Raw genomic sequence first — 10,049 nt, 5'->3', positions numbered from 1 at the left:
CTCCATAAAGACTTAGCTTCCACTATCTTGTTCTATGATAACATTTCAGTCATTGCACTTGCAAACAATCTTGTTAATCATGCTCATACAAAGCACATAGCAATCAACTTCCACTTTATTCGTGATTGTGTTTTACCGAAATCAACTTCCACTTTATACTATATATGTTCATCATATAAACACTGTTGGTCAAATAGTTTATATATTTACCCCAAGCCATTACCCATCAAACGCTTTCAAGAGCTTCGACACAAGTTAACACTTATTGATAGGAGTATCATCTTGAGGGGAGGGGGGTGATAAGAAGAAGTGATAAACCGTTGCCTTATTACTATTACAGCCACCCATTGCATCACTTCTCAATCACAATCTCTGTCATGTAGTAACACCTTTTACAGATTAAGGCTTCGTTTGTGACGGCTTTATTACTGTTTCTTAAAGTAGTTTTTTAGTATATAAATTAAAATTTTTGCACTAAAAAACTCTTTTAAAAAGCTATAAAAAGCCGTCCCAAACGAAGCGTAAGTCAATACCATTGAAGTGTAACTAAGTTATATCTTACCGTTGATTATATTACTTAATCTAATTATATACCCTTTAAACAACAGAAAGGTAATCAAGGTTGGATGAAATTATTTCCTCATCTATGTTCTATCTTTCTTTACCTTCGCTCTTCCTATAGTTCCTTTTAATGGAAGCTGCTACAGGTTCTCTGAATCAAGGGTCCTAACTGACCTATATGATTAAATAGTAATGAATTCCATGAAAATACTAAATTTTTAAATATTTTTCTAATAGTACTTTATTTTTCTAATAGTACTTTAAAAAATGAAAAAAAAAATCAAAGCAGATATACAAATATAATTGGAATCAGAACACCCGTTTCTCTATATACTCTTGGATGGCTTTTAGAAATGGGCTTAAAACTGCTGATGCATTGAATTCCAGGGGTATTTCGGCATATCCTGATTGTGTTTTTTGCAAAACTGAAAAAGAAAACATTAAACACCTTTTGTTTGAATGTGATTTCTCCTATAATATTCTCCTAAATACTATTCCTCAGATGAGTTATATGCTGTTTAGACCGAATCTGTGGCAAGTTTTTATCTCCATTGAGGAAGGGGACTTGGATCTTAGTAGTAAAAGCCTTTGCTATCTATTGCTTACTGCTATTGTTTATTACATCTGGAAGGCTAGAAACGACAGGCTTTTTGGGAATATTATTGACTGTCAAACCACTGTTATCAGCAACATTAAGAGAGCTGTTTTGCAAAAAATTTTGAAGAAGAAATGCTTTCAAAATTTACACCACTGGCTGGAATGAATGGGATTGTTCTACTGGGCTGGCTACTTTGGACTGCGGAAGTTTATCACCTGGAAGGCCTTCTTTGGCAACCGGGCAACAAAGTTTTGAAGGGCAATGATGAATGCAACAATATTTCGATCCCCTTGGATGGCCTTTTTGGCAACCAGGGGACCCTTACATCCGACTGGATGAATTTTGACGCTTGGGAGTTTAAATTGAGGTTTGCAATCTGAGCCCTTTTTATCTTTTTCAAATCTCTTTCATGCACTTTTTTGTCTAGTTTTTGATAGTTTTCTGCAGCTTTGCTGATAGTTTAAACTAGCTTTCTTTTTTAAGCAGCTTTTTTGCGGCTGATAGGGTTTTGTTGACAGGCACTGGAAGGTTGTGGTGCCTGTCAATTTTTTTACTGTAACTCTTTTTACATTTTATGAATTGGGCTACGGCCCCAAATATTCCCAAAAAAAAGAATCAGAACACCCAACCAAAAGACAGGCCACACAGCAAATTATTTGAAAGAGACTCCATTAGGTGTCAGGTCATTGTTAAAGAAATATTTGAATAGATACGATGCTCTTAGCGTCTGGCATAAAACTTTCCATGAAAAGAGTCGAAAGACTCCCCCTTTTCTGAACCTCTTGAGAAGACCTTTGCTTTTGTTCGGGCCGATAACTGTCCTGCCAAATCCATCTTCAATCTACAAAGACAGATCTTGCGTAAGATCCTCTGATTAGGTGAATGGCCGGGACTCTAATAATTATAGCTAAATAAATTCGCCAATAACTTACTTAAGAAATATATTGCTAATCTTAATCTTTTGATTGTTAGCTTTAATTATTAATTAAGAGATCTTATATTCAATATTTAAATGAGGACTGTGACCTAACTTCCAATAAAAAAATGGACGTAGTGTTATAGGACGACACAAGCATTTGTTCAACTTCTTTAATAAATGAACTCCTCTAATTAAGGCTCATAAGAGAAATTATTATGTGCGGACACTTGGAATCAAATCAGAATTCGACATATTATCTGGTATATAGTTGTACACAGCACGGGTAGAAAGCAAAAAAAGTGACGTGACTTGTCCTAATTCGTCTCCAAATAGTGTTTGATGTCTGCACAGAATAATTTTTTCTGTTTGAGAGTGTAAATACTTCATTTGAAATAATTTTAATATCATTTTCTAAAGTAAATTTTTAATATAAAAATATTTGAAAAGTATGAGTCAAAAGCTATCACAAACAAAACCTTTATCTTTAAATTAATGTAAAAAAAATAAAATTTTAAAACTGTTGTGAAAAATATATTTTTAGTATCAGTTTTTTTAAATAATAAAAAATTAATGATTAAGTAGAAATTATTATTGCATTTATAAAAATAAAATAATAATAAAAAAAAACTATAAAGCAAAGTCTAAAATCATGGTAGTGGCTACTCATATTTTTCTATTATATTACACTGATATCATAATACAAATTAAAATCTTATAATTTATAAGCATAAATATGAAGCTATTTTTAGTTATAAAGATATAATTAAATTACTCTAAAAAGCATATATAGCTATCAAGAAATAAAAAATATTATCTTGCCAAGTGAAGTGCTTGCTCATCACAAATGCTTAGGGCGAAGAAAAGGATAGAAGGGCTGAGCGATTCTGTAACGGTGATGTCAATTGAAAGCTATGGATAACTAATGGTGATGGTTATGCGAAAAAGAAACGCCCACTGGCTGCGCAGACGTGCGGGTCAAAATCTCTATCTAAGATGGGGCGAGGAGGATTTTAAATGCAGATGAAATAACAAAGAAGAAGAAGAAGAAGAGAAGAAAGGAGACTAAAGGAAAGCTTTATGCATTCATTTGAATGGCTCGGATGCAATAATTTGTTTGCAATGGACGGCGAGGATGATGCTGTAGTGACAGTAGAAGTGGATGTTTTAGCCTTTTAGGCAAAATGCTCATGCTTTGTATTGTGGCAGTGTTAATCTCATCCTCTAAAGTTGACTGTCTATTGGTTCGGATCAATTGAGTTTTTTATATTAAACTGATTGTATGGGTTGAGACGCAGCTCATTTAAGATTTTTTTTTGGCTTAAAAAAATCAATTTTTAGTATAAAAATTTTAATTTTATTTTAAGAAATAATAAAAAAGTCATTCCAAATGAATTCTAATGCTTCGATCGCTTGGGATGACTTTAGTACAGTTTCTTAAAACATCTTTTTAATACATAAATTAAATTTTTAATATGATAAAATTATTTTAAAAAATAATAAGATAAAATAAAGCGGCAAAACATTGATGCAGAGCTTATTTGAGCCTATATATTGCTTTCTTCAATAAACACACCCAATTAGAATATTGGGAATTATAAAAACCTTATGATTAGGACATGTAAATGGTTTCAGAAAGAGAATTACTAAGAAAAGCATTAGAGATATTCTGATTTTATTTGAGACAGTTTTATCATTATATATAAAATAAAAATTAGCACCGAATTTTAAATTTTTGAACATTTCATTCTAAAATATTTTTTAAAAAATAGCAAAAAGTTATCCAAATGAAATTAATGTACTAAAAAATTGGAATAAAAAAAAGTGGTGAAATGTGAAGCTTCGTTTGGGATGGCTTTCTTACTTCATCTTAAAATAATTTTTTAGTATAAAAATTTTATTTGTTGTACTAAAAAATTACTTTAAAAAGCAATAAAAAAACTATTCCAAATGAAGCCTGAAAAAAATACTTGATTACTTGTGTAGTAGCAAGAAAACATTAATAAAATTGAACTTTTAAATAATTTTAAATTAAAAAAAACACTGTTAAAAAAATAAAAACACCTTTAATTTTTTAATCTTCTTTCCCAAATTATGCATATATTATTAATACACACATAAACATTAACTCTCTCACCATTGCCTTTCGCTTTCCCTTTTCTCTCTCTATGGTTATTTCTTTCTTGAGCGTTATCTATCTCTCTCATGTTTGGGGGAATAATGAAAACTGAAATAGAGATAAGTGGAAGACAGCAGCCATGTGGGGGAGCAGCAAGGTCAGAAACTCAACATGGGCCGCTGCCCCACCATAAAATTTAAAGAAAGAGAAAGCTGACCTCCACTAGATCTACTTCCCCTCTTATAAAAAAACACCCCATTTCTCTTGGAGATTCAAAAATTTTTGAAGAGGAAGAGGAAACTCCATTACTTTGGCCTTGAAGTTCTTCTTTGTCTATGTTTATTATTGCAGCGGTGAAGTGTTTTGTGGAGCTTTTTTTTCTTTTCATGGATGAAGTTTCTGCTCTGTTGATTAATATGATGATGGTTTGAGCCTTTGAGGGAGAATTGGCTCAGTGGTAGAGCTCTCTTTTGTCCAAATGAGGGCCTTGGAGGGTTTTTTAATTGAGCTGCTTGGTTATGGATACCACTGTCCTATTCCATATGGGAAGAGAAGTATATATATTTTGTTGGGATAGGCCGTTGGTTTGCATAACTCAGGAGCTTTATTGATCCTCCATGAACCTTCTTTGGATTGAAGGGAGCTCTGCATGTTACTAGCCCAAAACTCTCAACTCTCATCATCTTCATAAACATAATCAACCATCTCTCTCTCCCTCTCTCTCTCCATTTCTTTGCATTTGTTTTCACAGATTGTTATTGTTCTTCAAAGTTTTCCAGAAGAAATCTTCATAAACATAATCAACCATCTCTCTCTCCCTCTCTCTCTCCATTTCTTTGGCATTTGTTTTCACAGATTCTTATTGTTCTTCAAAGTTTTCCATAATTACTTTTAGGTTCTTCTGAAAGGATGCAAGTTTATTTCATGCTATTCTATGTATCAGCAAGGGCGTTTCTTTTTTCCTTGACAGTTACATTCAGCTCTTTAGTTTTAACTTTGGCTTTGATACTTCATGATTTTTCTTACATAAATATTTATTTCAGGATCTCTAGGCTAGTTTTTTATGGAGATATCGTTGATCATTGGCGTTATTTTTTCCGTTTTACGAAGCAGAAACTTTTTGAATTATTTTCTCAAGTATTATACGCAGGAATTTTCTACTTATTTGTTTGATTGGAAGCTAAATTAAGGGTTAGCTAGACCATTAGCTGTTAACTAGCTGATTTACTGGTAAGGATGAACTAATTAAACTGTTAGCTATAACCTGCAGAGTGTATTTTTTGTTACTGATTATTGGTGAGCTATAATGTTTTTCTGTCAAACTCTGTATGAGAAGACGTTTAACCGTTCTTTGTAATTCTGAATTTTAAGCCTTGGACTTTTATTTTTTGAGTAAATATATAGAGCTTTTAAGCATTGCCTGTAATATATATGCCGAGAAGGAACTGATTGAAAAAAATAATTCTTAATTTCGTTCAGTTCTTATTTAATAGTTTTAGATTAGATTAATTTAAAAAAGGGTTATTTTTTGTTCAATTTTTAATTTAGGGTTTAGTGTTGCTATTTTGAGTGTACAGATAAAATTATTATTTCTGTAGAAGCGTAAACATTTTGTTAAATTTATATTTAATATTAGAAAATATTTACATTAAATTAATATTCGAAAGTTAATTGTACAAGTATTGACTGATCTATTTCATCTTTAATTTGATTCTTTAAGAAAAATAATTATTCAACCTTAAAAAAGTTGGCTATGGAATTTAGAATTAGAAGATATTTGAATAAGAATATTCAAATATGAATTTTGTAGTTATTAAATATATTTTAAATAGATATACATAAATTATATGAAATTGCTTGAAATTTTTAATAATTGAAATATTTTAAATTTCATTGCATCTTCAAGTAATCAAAGTAGATGTAAGTGTCAAATCAAAATCACTATCTTGATTAAATAAAGTTTTAAATTATTTTTTGAAGAAATTGTACAAATTATTATTTTTAATTACTCTAAACAGTAGAGTAAATTAATAAAAATATTGTTTTATAAATTTATATTTTATATTTATAAAACATTAAATAAGGCCTTAGAAGAAAGAAAGAAAAGTAAAAAAAGTTTTATTTGCAAACATTTATCTCGTCATTTGACAGTTCTACCATGATATAAGTTTGTCTTCCATTTTTTTTTTAGAGAGAGAGAGGAGAGAGGTGAATTATATACATCAGTCCTATTCATGTAAGGATTCTTCTGCAGAGCCACTTTGTATCTGTTCTTTCAGTGCCCATCCAACAGACCCGCTGAAACCTTGAGAGAGAGAGATATTATATTAAATTTAATTTTGTCAAAGATGTAGTCTTTTTATGTAAAAATATTTATTGCTATATTAATAATTTAAATGCAATGATTTTTATATTTAAACTTTGCAGACAAGTATAATTTGATTTTAATAAGTCATGCGGACATACAAACAAAGTGAGAATAGGAAACATTCAAGCTTTCTTAGTTGGAATTTTTGAAAAGAGAAAAATCATGGACTCATCAATATAAAAGATTTTATTAAATTTGATGTGAATTATAATTTAATGAGTACAAGACTTAGAGGTCGATTGGAGGTTGGGCAAAGGTGAAGAAAATGATTATGAGGGATGGTTGATTGGAGGGTTGGGCAAAGGTGAGGCGGAGTGTGATAGCGCTAGAAAGAAGTTCAACTAAGCAAGAATGATCGAAGATGGTCCGGTAGAAGTCTGGTTGCAATTGGCGGTGAGCGGTGGTTTGACGATGGTTTGATTGAAGTCCAAGATGTTTGACAACCTAGTGGAAGTTCGGTCGTGTCGGGGGCTGAGCGGCTGTTTGTCGATGGTTGGGTGAAAGTCCGACAATGGTTGGTGGTTAGGTGGAAGTCGCGTGGTGGTTGCGGTTGGTGCCCGGGTGGAAGTTTGGCGGTGTTGATGGCATGATGGCGGTCCGGCATTGTTGGGCGAAAGTCTAAGGTGGTCAGCGACCGGGTGTATACCATGACGGTTTGTGGAAGTGCAGCGATGAACAACATACTAGTGTGGTAATATGATGGTTGGGAGAAGTCTAGTTGTTCGTTGGCAGTGCTCGGCGGCCGATTACTAGTTCGTCAATGATCGATCGATAGATCAAGATAATTTTGGTGACGTATCAATTAGTTTTTATAGTTTTGAAGTTAGTTTTAAAATGAATATTAGATATAAAGAGTTGGTTAACTCCAGTGGTTTCAAAAAAAGCATATAAATTTAAATTTATTTTAGTTAAATTTTAATTAGATTGTTTTTTAATTAATTATTGTGGCCGGTGATGTGGACCGCCATTAACCGGAAAAAAAAAATAAGGGATGCTGTTTTTTTTTTTTTTTTTATGCTGTTTTTTCTATTTAGATTTTTATGGAGTATCAAATCTTACATTAAAAAAAGGCAAAAGATGATAGGAGGACATTTAGTTAAAGTATCATTTTAATTTAAAAAAACTAGATAAAAATAATTTTTTGTTTTTAATTTTTTGTAAGGTATTTAGGGAGCTGACCGGATGCATACCCACTGAGCTGGCTTGAAGGTCCCAAAAAATTATTTTAAAAATAAAAAAAAAATTGTTCTTAATAAAATTTGGATATTCAATTTTTTAAAGCAAGTGGTCGTTAAAAGTTGTCCTAAATAAAGTATTAGTATATAATATATAAATAAAAGAAATTTAAAAATAAATAAATAACACTTATTTTTAATTTTTTATGCAATTTTTCCGCTTTATTATAGCAGCCTGCTTGTTCATTGGAGGCATACTCACCATATCTGAGCTTTTAATGATGCAAACTGAGTCCGGCAAAGTTTAAATTGTACCTCCTTTGAATTTGATTAATTAATTGGGTCTATATATATTTGAATTTAAGTTTAATTTTATTAATTTAAGTTAATTTATAAATTGGCTTATTTATTTTGAAAGAGTAAAAAATAATTAGAGTAGTCATTAAATAAATGATAATATTTTTAAATTAGAAAAATATTATGTGAAAGTATTTAAATTGTTTTATATAATAAGAAATTATTTGATATAAACGATTTATATGTAATGTTCAAATATTTTTAGTACTTTAACATTTAAATTTTTAGTATTTTAATATATTCTAGATATTTATTATATTTGTTGCGTCCAGGAGTATTCGCGATGTTAGAGAAATATAAAGTTTAATGTCTTAGTGTTATACAAAAATCTAGCACGCAATCAGATAAGAGAGAGGGTGTGTAGCATTTATGAGACGACAAGATTTTTAGTGCAAAACTCCTGAAAAGGGGGGAAAAACCACGGGGCCTAACCCAGTTTAAATGAATCCAGTAGTATTGTAATTGATTACAAATGAGGCCTCACAGGGGAAGGCCTTAGCTTGATGTACATCTTATAAAGTATATTACATGGTGAGAATTCAAAGCATCACTACTGATGTGTTTGTTTGGTCTAAAGGACTGTAGTCGGTGGGCGACGTAAGTCGAAGGGATCGTAGTCGACGGGCAACGAAGGTCAGAAGGCCTACGTCAGGTAGAAGTCCAGCAATGGACATAAACCCAGTATCAGATAGATGTCAGGCAAAAATCCAACAACGGGCAGAAGTCCGACAACGGGTAAAAACTTGGCGACTAGCGGAGGTCCGGCGTCGGGTAGAAGTCCGACGTTAGTTAACGGCCGAGGAGAACTCTGGATTTAGATGGTATTTGGACAGAACTCCGGCGTCACTTGGAGTTCGGGTGAAACTCCGGTGTCACTTGGAGGTCGGGCAGAATTCTGGTGTCACTTGGAAGTCGGGCAGAATTCTGGTGTCACTTGGAAGTCGGGCAGAATTCTGGTGTTATTTGAAAATCAGATGGAACTCTGACGTCCCTTGGAGATCGGGTGTAATTCTGGCGTCACTTGAGCGTTAGGTTGAATTCGGACGTCACTTGGGCGTCCGACAGAATTCCGACGTCCCTCGGGCGTCGAGCAGAATTCCGACAATGGTCGTGGAGGAGTTTCTTCCCTCCAAACCTTCTCTTCTTCTTCTCTTATTCTTCTTGCTTGGGTCCTCCTCTCATGATGAATGAGAGGTCTATTTATAGATATTCTGGAGTGCATGACTTGTAAATATGTGAGAGATTAGGGGTAAATAGGGAATGGTCGGATGTATGGCCGATATTAAATCCTTTGATCATGCACCGTTCGTTAGACATTTGAAGGTCTTAATGATGTCAGAATTCGACAATCTTGGGCTCGTTGGATTTGTCGCGTCGAGCCACTCGATTCGACTATAAGACCATCATATTTAGAAATAGTTTGGTAACTCAAATTATGATTTGAACTTTCCAACAGCAGTTCTGGTGCTTGATTTGGACTCATTTGGGCTCGGATTGAGTTGAATTTGGTGTCGTTGAGTTTGTATTTCCGAGACGCTCAATTTGAATATAAGTTCACTGAAATCGGAGTTCAGGTGATCCCGGATTTAATTTTTGAAATTTCTGGCTCGATTTTGCCTCGAGATTCGTGCCCAACATGATAATTTTTAAGGATATATATTCTTTTTGGGACTTTTATGTCAATTAAGGTAGATTCACACACACATCTCATACACAAGACTCGAACCCAAGATCTCTTAGTTGGTAGCCTAAGCTAGGGGTGTCAATATTTGAGACGACACAAAAACCTGACCCGAACTGGAATTTTCGGGTTAGACCTAACCCATTTCCAAAATTAGTCAGGTTCGGGTTTTCAAATTCTATCCATTTGAAAAACGGGTTGGGTTTGGGTTAACCCGACAGGTTGTCGAGTTAACCCAGAAACCAGTTTGAAACGACTGCACGGCTGCCCACGG

Source organism: Dendrobium catenatum, unplaced genomic scaffold, assembly GCF_001605985.2.
Source record: "Dendrobium catenatum unplaced genomic scaffold, ASM160598v2 fragScaff_scaffold_54, whole genome shotgun sequence".
Lineage (NCBI taxonomy): Eukaryota > Viridiplantae > Streptophyta > Magnoliopsida > Asparagales > Orchidaceae > Dendrobium > Dendrobium catenatum.
This window is presented reverse-complemented; position numbering follows the sequence as displayed.